General features: G+C 48.8%; 1 long non-coding RNA gene across 1 annotated transcript in view; it reads left to right on the top strand.

Moving 5' to 3' along the window:
- Positions 1–1139: 1139 nt before the first annotated feature.
- Positions 1140–15599, top strand: part of LOC132390310 (uncharacterized) — a 32456-nt gene continuing 17996 nt past the window's right edge. The window contains exons 1-2 of the long non-coding RNA XR_009510862.1: positions 1140–1177; positions 12780–12809. This is a non-coding gene — a long non-coding RNA (uncharacterized LOC132390310). The remainder of the gene's footprint in view (positions 1178–12779; positions 12810–15599) is intronic.

The raw sequence follows: 15599 nt of genomic DNA, 5'->3' as shown, positions 1-15599 counted from the left end.
GACACCAACATTCCTCCCTGATCCCTACACCCCTCCCTGACACCAACATTCCTCCCTGACCCTACACCCTCCTCAGACCCCAACACCCCTCCCTGACACCAACATTCCTCCCTGATCCCTACACCCTCCCCTGACCGCTACACCCTCCCCTGACACCAACACCCCTCCCTGACACCAACATTCCTCCCTGATCCCTACACCCTCCTCAGACCCCAACACCCCTCCCTGACACCAACATTCCTCCCTGATCCCTACACCCTCCCCTGACACCAACACCCCTCCCTGACACCAACATTCCTCCCTGACCCTACACCCTCCTCAGACCCCAAATCCCCTCCCTGACACCAACATTCCTCCCTGACCCTACACCCTCCTCAGACCCCAACACCCCTCCCTTTACCCCACATGCCTTCCTTGAGCCCTACATCCCTCCCTGAAACCTACATTCCTTCCTGACTCCTACATCTGTCTCTTAACATGTACACCTCTCCCTGCTCTCTACTTCTGTCCTCTGACCCTGACACTCTCCCCCGAGCCTTCCCCGACTAATACCATAGAACCATAGAACATTACAGAACAGAAACAGGCCTTTTGGCCCTTCTTGGCTGTGCCGAACCATTTTTCTGCCTAGTCCCACTGACCTGCACCTGGCCCTTATCCCCCCATAACCCTCTCATCCACATACCTGTCCAAGTCTTTCTTAAATGTCAAAAGTGAGCCCACATTCACCACTTCATCTGACAGCACATTCCACACTCCCACCACTCTCTGCGTGAAGATGCCCCCCCTCCAATGTTCCCTTTAAACTTTTCCCCCTTCACCCTTAACCCATGACCTCTGTTTTTTTTCTCCCCTGGCCTCAGTGGAAAAATCTTTCCCATCTCTCCCCTTACCCCTACACCTCTCCCCGGCCGTTACTCCCCTCTCTGACACCTAAACCCCTCCTTGACCCCTACACCCCTCACCTGACCCCTACAACCCTCCTTGACCACAAAACCCCCCTCTGACCATTCCATCTCCCTTCAAGCCAAAACAATTCTTCTCCAGTCTGTGTACCCCTCAACATCTCACTTACCCCCCCCCCACCCAACCTCTCTTTTCTTTCCTCTCTGGGCTACATTTCCGATTTGTATTCCCGTAGGATTCAGCCTGGATTACAACTACGAATGGGAGAGAGGTAGGTTCTGACGTCCACTTAGGGGTAGTGTGAGGATAACATAGTGGGAGGGAGAGGGAAGAGTGAGGGGAGGAGAGGGGATGGGGAGGCAAGGAGAGGGATTGAGGGTGAATGGAGAGGGATGAAGGGTGAGGGAAAGGGATTCAGAGGGGAGAGACAGAGGGATAGTGGGGAGGGAGGGTGGAGAGAGGATGGGGAAGAGAGCGATGGAGAAGGGAAAGGAAGGGGAGGAGAGGGATGGAGGGATGGGGAGTCGGAGGGTGGAAAAGGATGGAGGGAGTGGGGAGAGGGAGGGGAGAGATGAAGAGGGGAGAGGGAGGCAGGGAAGGAGTGGGAGAGGGGAGGAGGGGTCGCTGAGGTACAGCTGAGGAAGTACACTCAATGATCACTTCATTAGATACAGGACGGAGTGGTCTTCTGCTGATGTAGCCCCTCAACGGGTTGCATGGTCAGAGATGCTCTTCTGCACACCACTGATGTAACGTAGTGAGAGGGAGAGGGATGAGGGAGGGGAGGAGAGGGGAGAGGGACTGTAACATGTGGTTATTTGAGTTACTGTCGCATTCCAGTCAGCTTGAATCAGTCTGTCGATGTATGAGTGTGTTGTTGAGTGTGCCTGTGTGTGAGTGTGTGTGTGACCCTGTGTGTTAATTTGTCTGTGTGTGTCTGTGCGTGAGTGCAACTTTGTACCTGTGTCCGTCTGCTGAGTGTGATTGTGTGTGTATCTGGGTATGGGTATCACACTGTGTGTGTGTGTGAGAGTGTGCAAATGTGCGTGTGTCTGTATCTGTTTCTGTTTCTGATTGTGTGAGTGTATGTCTTTATATGTGTGTGTGAGTGTGTGAATGTGTGTATCTATGTGTGGGTATAAGTTTGTGTGCCTTTGTCAATGTGTACGTGTCTGTGAGTTTGTGAGTGTGTGTGTATGTCTGTTGTGTCTATGAGTGTGTGTTTTTATCTCTGTGAGCATGTGTTAGTGTGTAAGAGTGTGTGAGTTTGTGTCTTGGTGTAAGTATGAGTTAGCATGTCTGTGTATTGGTGTGTTTGAATGCGTCTGTGAGTATGTGAGAGCTTGTGTGAGAGAGTGTTTGTGTGTGTGTGTGTGAGGGTCTGTGAGTGTGTGTGCCTTGTCCTTTGCGTCAGTGTGTGGGCGTGTGTGTGACTGTATGTAACTGTGTGTCAGTTTGTGAGTGAGTGAGTGTAGGCCTCAGTGTGAGTGCATGAGAGTACGTGTGTGTCAGTGAGTCAATGTGTATTTGTATGACTGTGTGCCTGTGTGTGTGAATGAATGTGTGTGTCTGTATGTGTGTGACTGTGTGTGTGTATCTGGGTATGAGTTTGCACATGTGTGTGAGTGTGCATGAGTGTGTGCACCGTGTGTGTCTCTGTGTGAGTGTGTCTATGACCCTGTGTGTGAGTTTGTCTGTATGTAAATGTGTCTCTGTGTGAGTGTGTCTATGACCCTGTGTGTGAGTTTGTCTGTATGTAAATGTGTCTCTAGTGGAGTGTGACTGTGTGTCTGTCTATGTGTGAGTGTGACTTTGTGTGTGGCTGTATGTGTGTCTGGATGTGGGTATCAGTGTGTGTGTGTAAGTGTTTGGGATTGTGCCTGTGTCTGTTTCTGTTTCTGAATGTGTGAGTGTATGACTTTATGTGTCTGTGAGAGTGTATGTGTGTGTGTCTCTCTCTCTGCCTGTGTGTGTGTGGATGTCAGTGTGTGTGAGGTTGTCTAAGTTTGTCTGTGAGTGTGTCTGTGTGTGAGTGTGTGTGATTGGGTATGAGTTTGTGTGTCTTTGTCTATGTGTGCATGTGAGTGTCTGTATGTTTGTTGTGTCTGTGACTGTGTGAGAGTTTGTGTGTTTATCTCTTTGTGAGTGTGGGTTAGTGTGTATGTGTGTGAGTGTGTTTCTGGGTGTGACTGCGTGTGAGAGTGTGAGTGCGTGTCTGTGAGTGACTGTGTCTGGGTGTCAGTATGTGTGTGTTTGTCTATGAGGGAATGTGAGTGTCTGTATGTCTGTTGTGTCTGTGACAGTGTGTGAGTTTGTGTGTTTATCTCTTTGCTTGTGAGTGTGGGTTAGTGTGTATGTGTGTGAGTGTGATTCTGGGTGTGAGTGCGTGTCTGTGAGTGACTGTGTCTGGGTGTCAGTATGCGTGTGTTTGTCTATGAGGGAGTGTGACTATGTGTGTCTGGATGTGAGTGTGTGAGCATGTTTGTGTGTGTCTGCAGAGTACATCCGTGTGTGCCTCTATGTGACTATGTGAGTCTGTGTCTGTCTGTGTGTGAGTGTGTGCGTGACTGTGTCCTTTGTGTGTGTGTATCTGTGTCTGTCTGTGTGAGTGTGTGCATGACTGTGTCCTTTGTGTGTGTGTATCTGTGTCTGTCTGTGTGTGACTGTGCGTGACTGTGTCCTTTGTATGTGTGTGTATCTGTGTCTGATTGTGTGTGAGTATGTATGTGACTGTGTCCTTTGTGTGTGTGTGTGTATCTGTGTGTGACTGTGTGTGAGTGTGTGTGTGTGACTGTGTCCTTTGTGTGTGTGTGTGTGTACCTGTGTCTGTCTGTGTGTGACTGTGCGTGACTGTGTCCTTTGTATGTGTGTGTATCTGTGTCTGTCTGTGAGTGTGTATGTGACTGTGTCCTTTGTGTGTGTGTGTATACACCTGTGTGTGACTGTGTGTGAGTGTGTGTGTGACTGTGTCCTTTGTGTGTGTGTGTGTGTGTGTATACACCTGTGTGTGACTGTGTGTGAGTGTGTGTGTGACTGTGTCCTTTGTGTGTGTGTGTGTGTGTGTATCTGTGTCTGTCTGTGTGTGACTGTGTCCTTTGTGTGTGTGTGTATCTGTGTGTGATTGTGTGCATCAGTCTGTGTGTCAGTTTGTGAGTGAACTTGTGTGTGTATCAGTGTGAATGTGTGAGAGTATGTGTGCATCAGTGAGTCAATGTATTTGCGTGACTGTGTTCTGTGTCTGAGCGTGTGTGTATATGTCTATGCATGTGTGAGTGAGCAAGTTCTTGTGTCAGTGTGTATGTCTGTGACTGTGTGTGTATCTGTTTCTGTGTGTGAGTGTGTAAGTGGGTGCACCAGTGAATGTGATAGTGAGAGTGTGTGCATGTGATTATGTGTAAGTCTGTTGTGACTGTGAGTGTGTGTGTGTCTTTGTTTACCTGGCTATGTGTGAGTGTGTGATGGTGTGTTTGTGTGTGAGTGTGTGTATGTTTGTCTGTATGCCCCTAGAGTCTGTGTGTGAGTGTGACTGTGTCTGTGTGTGAATGTGTGTGTATGTCCATTGTGTCTGTGAGTGTGTGTGTCTCTGGATGTGAGTGTGTGATTGTGTGAATGTGTGTGTCTAATGTGTCAGTGTGCATCCCTGCCTGTGAGTGGGTGTGAGTTTGGCTATGCGTGTGTGTCTAGAGTCTGTGTGTGAGTGTATCTGGGTGTGAATGCATGGCGCGTCTGTGTGTGAGTGTGTGTGTATGTCTGTTGTGTCTGTGAGTGTGTGTGTCTCTGTGTGTAAATATGTGTGTATCTGGGTGTGAGTGTGTGTTAGTGTTTTTGTGTGTGACAGCAGGAGTGTGCGAGTGGATGTCTATTTGTGAGGGTGTATGGGTGTGAGTATGAGTGTTTGTTTGTGAGGGTGTATGAGGGTTTGTGAGTGCGTTTGTGTGTGAATGTGACTGAGTCCTTTTACATGTCTGTGTGGGACTGTGTGGCTGTGTGTGCATCAGTGTGTTTGTCAGTTTGTGAGTCAGAGTGTCTCTCTGAGTGTAGGCATCAGAGTGTGACAGTATGTGTGTATCACTGAGTCAATGTGTCTTTGTGCGACTGTGTGTCTCTCTGTGTGTAAGTGTGTGAGTTTGTGTGGGTGTGTAAGTGAGCAAGTGTATACTTGTGTAAGTTGAGTGTGTCTGTGCAGGACTATGTGTGTAACTGGGCATGAGTTTGTGTGATTGTGCCTGTGAGTATGTGTGAGCATGTGTGTGCCTTTGTTTATCTGGCTGTGTGTGATGGTGTGTTTGTGTTTGAATGTGTGAGTGTGTCTGTGCACATCTGTGCATGAGTATGTGTTTGTCTGTATGTGTTTGTATGTGCCTCCGGATGTGTGTGTGTGTGAGGGTAAGTGAATGTTTGTGAATGTATGTGTGTTTGAATCTCTGTGTGAATGTTTGTGTGTGTTGTATGGGAGTGTGTATCTATGTGTGTGAGTGCAGGTGTATCTGTGTGAGAGTGTTTGAGAATCAGTGTGAGTGTATCCATGTGTGAAAGTGTGTGCACACCTGTGTGTCTGTCTGTGTTTGTATCTGTCAGTGTGTGAGGCTTTCTGAGTGTGCATTAGAGTGTTTGTGTGTCTGTGTGTGAGTGTGTGCGTCTGAGTGTCCATCTGTGTTTGCATAGTGAGTGTATCTGTGTGTGTCTGTGGAGTGTGCCTGGGTGTGTGTCTGTATGTGATGCATGTGTGTGAGTTGTATGTATCAATGTCTAGGTGTCAGTTTGTGTGTGTCTGCCAGTGAGTGTGTGTGTTTTCCTGTGCATGTCTGTGTGTTACTACTTGAGGGTGTGTGTGCTCTCCAATGTGTGTGAGGGTGTGTGCATGTAATTGTGTGCATATCTGTTCTGCTGGTGAGTGTGAGTGAGTTTTCCTGTGCATGTCCGTGTGTGAGTGTGCATATGTCTGTGTGTTACTACTTGAGGGTGTGTGTGCTCTCCAATGTGTGTGAGGGTGTGTGCATATCTGTTGTGCCTGTGAGTGTGTGTATATCTCAACACAAAAATACAACTGCAGATGCTGTGGATCAAAGAATACGTACACAAGGCTGGAAGAACTCAGCAGGTCAGGCAGCATCCGTGAGAAAAGAGTAGCCAACGTTTCGGGGCGAGACCCTTCATCAGGAATGGGGGGGGGAAGAGAGGGCCGAAGCCCAGTAATAGAGATAGGGGAGGGGGAAGGGCTAGAGGCGCCAGGTGGAGAACCAATCAGAGGAAGGATAAAGGGTGGAGGGGGAGGGGATAAGCATGAAAGAACTGTGGAGATAAAGGAGCAGAAAGTTGAAAGGGGAGAGAGGCAGAGAGGGACCTGGGATAGGGGAAGGGGGAAGGGGAGGGAATTACCGGAAATTGGAGAATTCAATGTTCATACCACCAGGCGGGAGGCTACCCAGACGTTAGATGAGGTGTTGCTCCTCCAACCTGAGTTTGGTCTCATCATGGCAGTAGAGGAGGCCATGTATGGACATATTTATATGGGAATGAGAGGCAGAGTTGCAACCAGGAGATCCTGTCTGTTGTGACGGACGGAGCGTAGGTGCTCGACGAAGCGGTCCCCCAATCTATGTCGGGTCTCGCCGATGTAGAGGAGGCCGCACCGGGAGCATCGGATGCAATAGATTACCCCAACAGACTCACAAGTGAAGTGTTGCCTCACCTGGAAGTCCTGTCTGGGGCCCTGAATGGTGGTAAGGGGGGAGGTTTGGGGACAGGTGTAGCATTTTCACTTACAGAGATAAGTGCCGGGTGTGAGTTCTGTGGGGAGGGACGTGTGGATCAGGTAGTCACAGAGGGAATGATCCCTGCGAAAAGCCGAGAGGGGTAGGGAGGGAAAGATGTCCTCAGTGGTGGGGTCCTGTTGAAGGTGACAGAAGTTGCGGAGGATAATATGTTGGATCCGGAGGCTGGTGGGGTGGCAGGTGATGACCAGGGGAACCCTGTCCCTGTTGTGGTGACGGGAGGATGGGTTAAGGGCTGAAGTGCAGGAGGTGGAGGAGATGCGGGTGAGGGCATCTTTGATGACGGCAAAAGGGAAACCACGATCCTGAAAGAAAGAGGACATTTGAGATGTCCTGGAATGGAAAGCCTCATCCTGGGAGCAGATGCGGTGGAAATGGAGGAACTGGGAATAGGGAATGGCATTTTTGCATTGGGCAGGGTGGGAAGAGGTAGTTATGGAAGTCAGTGAGTTTGTAGAAGATGTCAGTGGATAGTCTGTCTCCAGAGATGGAGACCGAGAGATAAGAAAGGAGAGAGAAGTGTCCGAGATGGACCAATTGAATTTAAGGGCTGGGTGAAAGTTAGAAGCAAAGTTGATTAAATTGACAAGCTCAGCATGGGTGCAGGAAGCAGCACCAATGTAGTTGTTGATGTAGTGGAGGAAAAGTTGGGGAGTGGTGCCAGTATAGATTTGGAGCATAGACTGTTCCACATAACCCACGAAAAGGCAGGCATAGCTGGGGCCCTTGCGAGTGCCCATGGCTACACCCTTGTGTATGTGACCATGTGGTTTGTATATGTGTGTGCAAGTGTGTGTCAGTTTGTGAATGCGTGTAAAGTGAGTGTACTTGTCTGTGCAAGATGTATGACTGTATATGTGTGTCCGTCAGTTTGTGAGTGTGTATTTGTGTGTGTGTGTGTGTGTGTGTGTGTGTGTGTGTGTGTGTGTGTGTGTGTGTGTGTGTTTGTGTATATGTGTGTGACTGTGTGCGTATCTGGTTATGGGTTTGTGTGTGTGTGTGTGTGTGTGTGTGTGTGTCAGTGTGTTTGCAAGAGTGTGAGTATGTGTGTGCATACTCACATATGTGTGTGCATGAGCTTGTGTATGTGAGTATGTATGTCTGTTATGTCTGTGTTTGTGAGTGTGTTTATCTATCTATCTGTGTGTCAATGTGTGTCAATAGGTGTCTGTGAGTGTGTGTGTTCCTCTATCTGTGTCTGAATGTGGGTGTACCTGTGAGTAAATGTATGTGTGTCTGTGGATGTGAGTGTGAGTGTGTGTTTCTGTATGACAGTGTATGTGTGTGTGTCTATCTGGTGGTGTGTGAGTGTGTGTATGTGTGTCTTCAATCTGTGTTGGGGTATTTGTGTGTAACTGTGTGTGTACATCTGTGTATTTGTGTGTGTAAGTGTGTCTGTGTGTCTGTGTGTGAATCAATGTGTGTGTATTTGTCAGTGTGAGTGTGTGAGCATATGTGTATTTTGGTGTGTGTGTGAGTTTGTGAGTGTGTGTGTAAATGTATGTGTCAGTTTTAATAGTTTTCAATAGGTAAATTTAATGTCAGAGAAATGTATACAATATACATCCTGAAATTCTTTTCTTTCACAACCATTCATGAAAACAGAGAAGTATCAGAAAGAATGATTGACAGTTAAACTTTAAAACCCCCAAGCCCACCTGCGAGCCTCCCATTCCCACACACACACACACACACTCACACACACACACACTCTCTCACACACACACACTCACACACACACACTCACACACACTCACACTCACACACACACACACAACACTCACACACACACTCACACTCACACTCACACACACTCACACACACACACCCATGCACACACTCTCACACACACACACTCACACACACACTCACACTCACACTCACACACACACCAGCAAAAAAGCATCAGCATCCTCAAGCATGCGGCAAAGCATCGATAAGGACACAGACTTGCAGAACCCCAAAGACTACTCGTTCACTCAGTATTCGACATACCACAGGCTCTCTCCCTAATAAGGCTAAAGAGGTGTCTCCTTTTCACAGCAAAAGGGGAGACATAACAACTCACTGATTTACAATGTTAAAAGTCTGTTGCGTCACTTTCTTCTGAGTTCTGCACCCAGAGATTAAGCCCCAGAAAGGCTCAGGTCCCTGGACACACAGCCCACGACAGCGAACCCACTTCTTCTGAAGTTCCGAGTTCTCTTGCGATGCTTCAGTCAGATGCCCCAGCCTAGGATCAGCACGTCTCCAGAGCCAAGAAAATCTGACACCTTGAAAGCACTCTCACCTTCCATGATATCCTTGGGATATCAAAGAGCGGCTGGTCGTGAGGCCCTGAGAGCGGGTCCCACTCTTGCAAAGACCCGAAGTCAGAGTGCCATCTAGTGCCATCATCACTTCTCTCTACCCCTCCAAAAAACTGTGTATGTGTGTGTGTGTGTGTCTGTGTCTCTGTTTATGAGTGAATCTGTGTGTGCGCGCATGCCTCTTTGTGAGTGGGTGTGCCTGTAGAGCGTGTCTGCGTGTGAGTGTGTGTTTGATGCATATGAGTGCCTGTGTGTCTGGATGACAGTATGTGCATGTCTGTCTGTGTGAGTGTGCGTGTGTGTGCTTGTCTGTGGGTGTCTGTGGTGAGTATGAGGGAGTGTGCGAGTGTGTCTTGCGTCTGTGTGTGAGCATATCTATGTATGAATGTGTGTATGTGTGAGTATATGTGTCTGTGTGGCGGTGTGTGTGTGTATGTGAGTGTTTGTGTATCTGTGCGAATGTGTGTAAGCTTGTGTGTGAGAGGTTGGCAGTGTGTGCGTCTCTATGTTTGTAAATGTATATGTGTTTATATGTCTGTGTGATGGTGTGTGTGTCTGTATGGAAGTGCGTTAGTGTCTGTGGGTCTGTGTGTGTCTTGAGTTTGTATGTGAATGTGTGGGAGTGTGTCTGTGTGTGATGTGTTTGTGCATTAGTGTGTCTATGTGTGAGTGTGAGTGAATCTGTGCATAAATGTGTGGGTGCTTGTGTGTGAGTGTGTGTGTGCGCTTCAGTGTCTGTGTGAGTTTGTGAGTATTTTGTCTCAGTGTTTGCATTTGAGAGTGTGTATATCTGTTGTGTCTGTAAGTGTGTGTGTTTATCTTTCTGTGCCTGAGTGCACTTGTCTCTCTCTCTCTGTGAGCGTGTATGTCTGGCTGTGTGATTGTGTGAGTGTGTGTCTGGATGTGTGTTAGTGTGTCTCTGTGTTTGAGTATGTGAGAGGTGTCTGCGTGTGAGTGTGTCTGTGTGTGAGAGGTTGGGAGTGTGCGAGTGTGTCTGGGTCTCAGTGTGAATGTACGTGTGTGGAATATCTGTTTGTGTGAAAGTGTGTTTGTATTTATATGTCTGATGGTTTGTTAGTGTGTGTGAGTGCACCTCTGCGTGAATGTGCATGCGTGCCTGTGTGTGTGCGCTTCAGTGTATGTGTGAGTTTGTGAGTATTTTGTGTCAATGTTTGCATGTGACTGCGTATGTTTATCTTTCTGTGTGAGTGTGAGTATGTCTGTGTGTCTTGAGTTTGTGTGTGAGTGTGTACCTGCATGTCTGTGTGTGATGCATGTGTGAGTATGTGCCTGTGTGTGTGAGTCTGGATTCTGTGTGTGAGTGTGCATGAGTGTGAATCTGTGCATGAATGTGTGTGCACACTTGTGTCTGGAGTCTGTGTGTGAATGTGTATTGTGTGTGTGTGTGTGTGTGTGTGTGTGTGTGTGTGTGTGTGTGTGTGTGTGTGTGTGTGTGTGTGTGTGTGTGAGTGTGTGTGTGTTTGTGAGTGAGAATGCATGCACATAAGTGTGTGGGTGTGAATGTGATATTGTGTGCGTATGTGGGTGTGTGTGTGGCAGTGCGTCAGTGTTTGTGGATGTGTTACTGTGAGTCTGAGAGTATGCGTATGTGACAGTGTGTCTGTTCACATGTGCATGTTTGTGTGTGTGATCCAGTGTGAGGTTGTGTGTCAGTGTGTGTGTTACTGTGTGGCTGTGAGTGTGTGTGTCTGTGTTTCAGTGTGTGTGTTGTGTGTAAGTGTGTGCTTATCTGTGTGTGAGTGTGTGTATGTGAGTATGTGTCTGTGTGTGAGTCTGTGAGGGTGTGTTTATGTGTTTGTGGGTGGTTATGAGTGTATGTGTATCTGTGTACGTATGTTTCAGTTTATGTGTGTCTGTGTGTGAGTGTGTTTCTGTGAGAGTGTGAGTGTGTGAGTGTGTCTGTGTGTGAATATGAGTTTGTCAGTGTGTATGTGTGCATCTATGTGTGAGTGTGTGGGCATCTGTGTCAGTGTGTGTGTCTCTGTGACAGACAGACATATTTTATTGATTCCAAGGGAAATTGGGTTTCGTTACAGTCGCACCAACCAAGAATAGTGCAGAAATATAGCAATATAAAATCATAAATAATTAAATAATAATAAATAAATAATTCCAAGTGGAAATAAGTCCGGGACCAGCCTATTGGCTCAGGGTGTCTGACACTCCGAGGGAGGAGTTGTAAAGTTTGATGGTCACATGTAGGAATGACTTCCTATGACGCTCAGTGTTGCATCTCGGTGGAATGAGTCTCTGGCTGAATGTACTCCTGTGCCTAACCAGTACATTATGGAGTGGATGGGAGACATTGTCCAAGATGGCATGCAACTTGGACAGCATCCTCTTTTCAGACACCACCGTCAGAGGGTCCAGTTCCACCCCCACAACATCACTGGCCTTACGAATGAGTTTGTTGATTCTGTTGGTGTCTGCCACCCTCAGCCTGCTGCCCCAGCACACAACAGCAAACATGATAGCACTGGCCAGCACAGACTCGTAGAACATCCTCAGCATCGTCCGGCAGATGTTAAAGGACCTCAGTCTCCTCAGGAAATAGAGACGGCTCTGACCCTTCTTGTAGACAACCTCAGTGTTCTTTGACCAGTCCAGTTTATTGTTGATTCGTATCCCCAGGTATTTGTAATCCTCCACCATGTCCACACTGACCCCTTGGATGGAAACAGGGGTCACCGGTGCCTTAGCCCTCCTCAGGTCTACCACCAGCTCCTTAGTCTTTTTCACATGAAGCTGCAGATGTGTGTGTCAGTGTATGTGTTTCTGTCTGTGTATCAGTGTGTGCATGGCTGTTTGTGAGTGTGTGTGTGCCCATGAGTGTGTGTGTGTTTGTGAGAGTGCGTATCAGTGTAACAGAGTTTGTGTGTGGGTGTCATTGTGTGTGTGTGTGTGTGTGTGTGTGTGTGTGTGTGTGTGTGTGTGTGTGTGTGTGTGTGTGTATGTGTGTGTGAGTTTGTCTGTGTGTGTGTCAGTTTGTCTGTGTGTGTATCGGTGTGCCCACTTCTATGTGTGTTTGTGTTCATGTGTGTGTTTGCAAGTGTGAGATAATGTGTCTGCTTCAATATGTGGGTGAGTGTTTTACTGTGTGTCTGTGTGTGAGTGTTCGTGAGTATGTGTCTATACATGAGCATGTATGTCTGTGTTTCAGTGCCTCCATCGTGTTTTTGTGTGAGGGTGTGTATGTGTCTGTGTGCAAGTATGAGTGTATGTGCCTGTGGGTATCAGTGTGTGGGGGGGGGGGCTGTGTGTCTGTGTGTGTGTGTGTGTGTGTGTGTGTGTGTGTGTGTGTGTGTGTGTGCGTGTGGGTGTATGTGCTCGTTTGTCTGTGTGCTTGTGCATGAGTCAGTGTGTGTGTGCCAGTATATCAGTGAGTATGTCTGTGTGTGTGTGTCCACCTGTGTGAATGTGAGTGCTTGCCTGTGTGTGTGTTGCTGAGTGTGAGTGTGTGTTGGTGTGTCTGTGTTTGTGCATATGCCAGTGTGGGTGTGAGTGTGTCAGTGTGTCTGTGTGTATATGTGTCTGGCTGTCTGGTGTGCCTGTTCACGTGTGTGTGTGTTAGTGTGTTCATGTTTGTGTGTGTGAGCCACTGTGACTGTGGGTCAATGTGTGTGTGTGTGTGTGTGTGTGTGTGTGTGTGTGTGTGTGTGTGTGTGTGTGTGTGTGTGTGTGTCAGTGTGGGGTGGGGAGGGTTATAAGGTGGGTGGATCCGTAATGGAAAGATTATACTAATCTGTTCCCTCTTCGTTTTCTCTCTCAGACATGGAAGGTTCTGGATCAGCCACAGAAGGTGCGTACTGGTGCCTGTGTGAGTGTAAGGTCACAAGACTACACAAGATGGCCATTCAGCCCCTCTATCCTATCGGACCTCAGCCTATCTGGCCCACCCCTGTCCCAATTCGCTATCTCCCTCAATCCTACACATCCTGACCTAACAAACATTTACCCCATTCCCTCTCCTGTGATCTGCCTATCTCCTTCCAGGGCACAGAATTCCTGGTATTCCCACATTCTGTCAGAAATCCCCACCCTTTCCCCCAACTCAGTGTTCAATACCTCCCTCTCTGATGGCATCGCAGCTCAGTGCTTTGACTAAAGTAGCCCCCTGGGTCGCCTCAGGCTCGCTCAGCTCGTTTCGTCTAGGGGGAGCAGCCTTCGGCCCCGCCAAACTGGGTAATCAGCTGGTGTGGATGCTGTGTGATGTCCCCGCCTCGCCCACAAACAGACAGGACACCATATGCGATTAAATGAGTACAATTTATAGAGAGTACTAGAACTAAATGGTTAATAATGATATGTGAAGGAAAAGAAAAGGCGTCAAACTTATCAAAGTCCAAACCACTTCGTGCACAACCGTTGGAGCTCAATTACTGAAGTCTTCTGGCCACCATTCGATCCCCTCCGAACTCCTCGACTCGCAGCTCAGGACCCTCCGAGTGGTCAACCAAGCACATCCGTCCTCGTCTCCTCTCCTCGCCGAACCTCCTGGCCTCGGAGCCCCGCTCGGGGTCCGTTCCGTCGACCAGTCTACAGCATCGCGTCCTCTCTCTCACCCTCCCGCCGACTCCCCAAAAGCCCGCCAACACTAGCTTACAGACCCAGAAGAGAATAACATCAATCCCAATTGGTTAACAAATGAATACAATTCAGATATCAGTAATTTTAACCCGAACAAACTGCGAGAAAAGCACTTATCATAACAAAGAAGCATTCCTACTTTTAACAAAACAAAGAAGCCATTTTGCTTAACATACGCAGTAACAAAGAAAAAGAAGAAATCCCCTTTACACTCTCTCCCCACCAAATTTAGCCATGTCCTTATGACTGCTAAATAACTCGCCAACCCTTCCTGCCAACACACCGTAACCCAGGCACAAATAGTGACATCTCCTCCCCACACGGTAGACCTCACACCCTGTTCCTCAGGCGCTACATAGGTCAACTTATCTGGGAGTTTCCCAACCCTCCGAGGCCTCCGTACCCCCTCACCTAAACCCTCCAGGCTCGGACACAACTGGGAATACCTCGGGCCCGCTACCAACTCCTCTCTCAACCTCTCACTCATGCCCCACCCCGCACACAGCTAACCCTCCCCACCACACCTGACTCAGTGGGAGAAGGGCCAAGGGTCTCTTCCTCAATCGAGAAGAAGTCAGCAAAAGGCAGCATGTACCACACATCCAGCACATCATCCATCGAATCCGTATTCTTCCTCATTTCTGCAATCGGTAGCTGCTGTTTGACCTTCTCCTGGACTGCTCCTGCAGCCTCTTCAGCCTCCTGCAATCGAGACATCAGCTACTTCTCTGGCCCCTCCAACTCTCGCCACAGGCTCAGCATTTCTGACTCACGCTTCATGTTCCTCTCAATCTGGGACGCAGTTACTCCACCAGCTTCTTCCAACCCGACCTGAAAAGCAGCAGTTAAAGATTGGTCAGTATTCACTGCACTTTTCTCCAGCTTTTCCTTCCTAATGACTTCTTCCAGACCGACTTTCAGGTTTCCCACTTCATTTAGACTGTTGATGGTCCTCTCCAGGTTCCCTGTTCGGAAATCTGTCCGCAATTGCTTCACCTCCGCAAACTCCCCTCTCCAGGCTCTCGGTTTGTTGTTGCCCTCAGTCAGACAACTTTCTTCGTCTTCCCCAACTTGCAAGTCTTCCAACTGGTTCCCGATCACTTTCTGCAGTGTCTCTGTCTTCACTTCAAACTTGATCCCGTAGACAGTCACTCCCGAGCTGCGACCTTCGCCACATGTCCAGAGAAAGTTTTAACTCTGTAGTTCTCAGCCGCACCTGCAACACCGTCGCTTCCTATTCCTCCGAGGCAGATCCAAACACCAGGAGATCATCCACACACGCCAAAGCTCCAAGCACCTCCACATCCCCCATGGTCTTCCACATGCCCCGCGGGAAGGTTGCAAGGGCTTCGGATATGCCCTGTGGCCGGAAAAATCCTAGGGGACCTACAACGGCCGTCTTCTCCTTGTCGGCCTCACTCATCGGGATCTGGCAACATCCACTCCTCAGATCCAGCACCTTAAACCACATCTCACCACTCAGACAGGCCATCGCCCCTTCGCCCCTCAGGGCCGTATTCTGGTCACTGACAGTGCGCCTCTTCAGCGCAATATAATCCACACACACGCTGCCTACGTCTTCTACGGCTGTAGGGGCCAGTCGCCGAGGTGTCTTCAGCAGTCAACTCCCCTCCCTCGTGGTATTTCGCAGCGTCCACTAAGAGGGTCTCACCCTCAGGCACTTCCCCCACCACTGGCTCTTGTTTGAATTCGGTATCGGCCCAATGCTGCTACACACGTCCACACAAGCAGCTCGAAACTCTGGGTGCATCGACAATGCCTCCGAACAGCGCTCACCCGCCTCCTCCGGGCAGACCCCCAAGCGCACCAGTAGGATATTGGTCCCCTCCAGAACCGAAACGCTGCCCGTCTCAACAGTGTCCGGACACATCAGCATTAACGATTCATGAACCTCAGGCACCCCCACACTGGCCTCCAAGAACTCCATTTTCACTGACCAATGATTGTCGTCTGGATAATCACCGGCACTGGTACCCCGAAT

The sequence above is a fragment of the Hypanus sabinus genome, unplaced genomic scaffold, assembly GCF_030144855.1.
Source record: "Hypanus sabinus isolate sHypSab1 unplaced genomic scaffold, sHypSab1.hap1 scaffold_854, whole genome shotgun sequence".
Lineage (NCBI taxonomy): Eukaryota > Metazoa > Chordata > Chondrichthyes > Myliobatiformes > Dasyatidae > Hypanus > Hypanus sabinus.
Note: the sequence above shows the minus strand (reverse complement) of the source record. Positions and strands in the feature narration are given on the sequence as shown.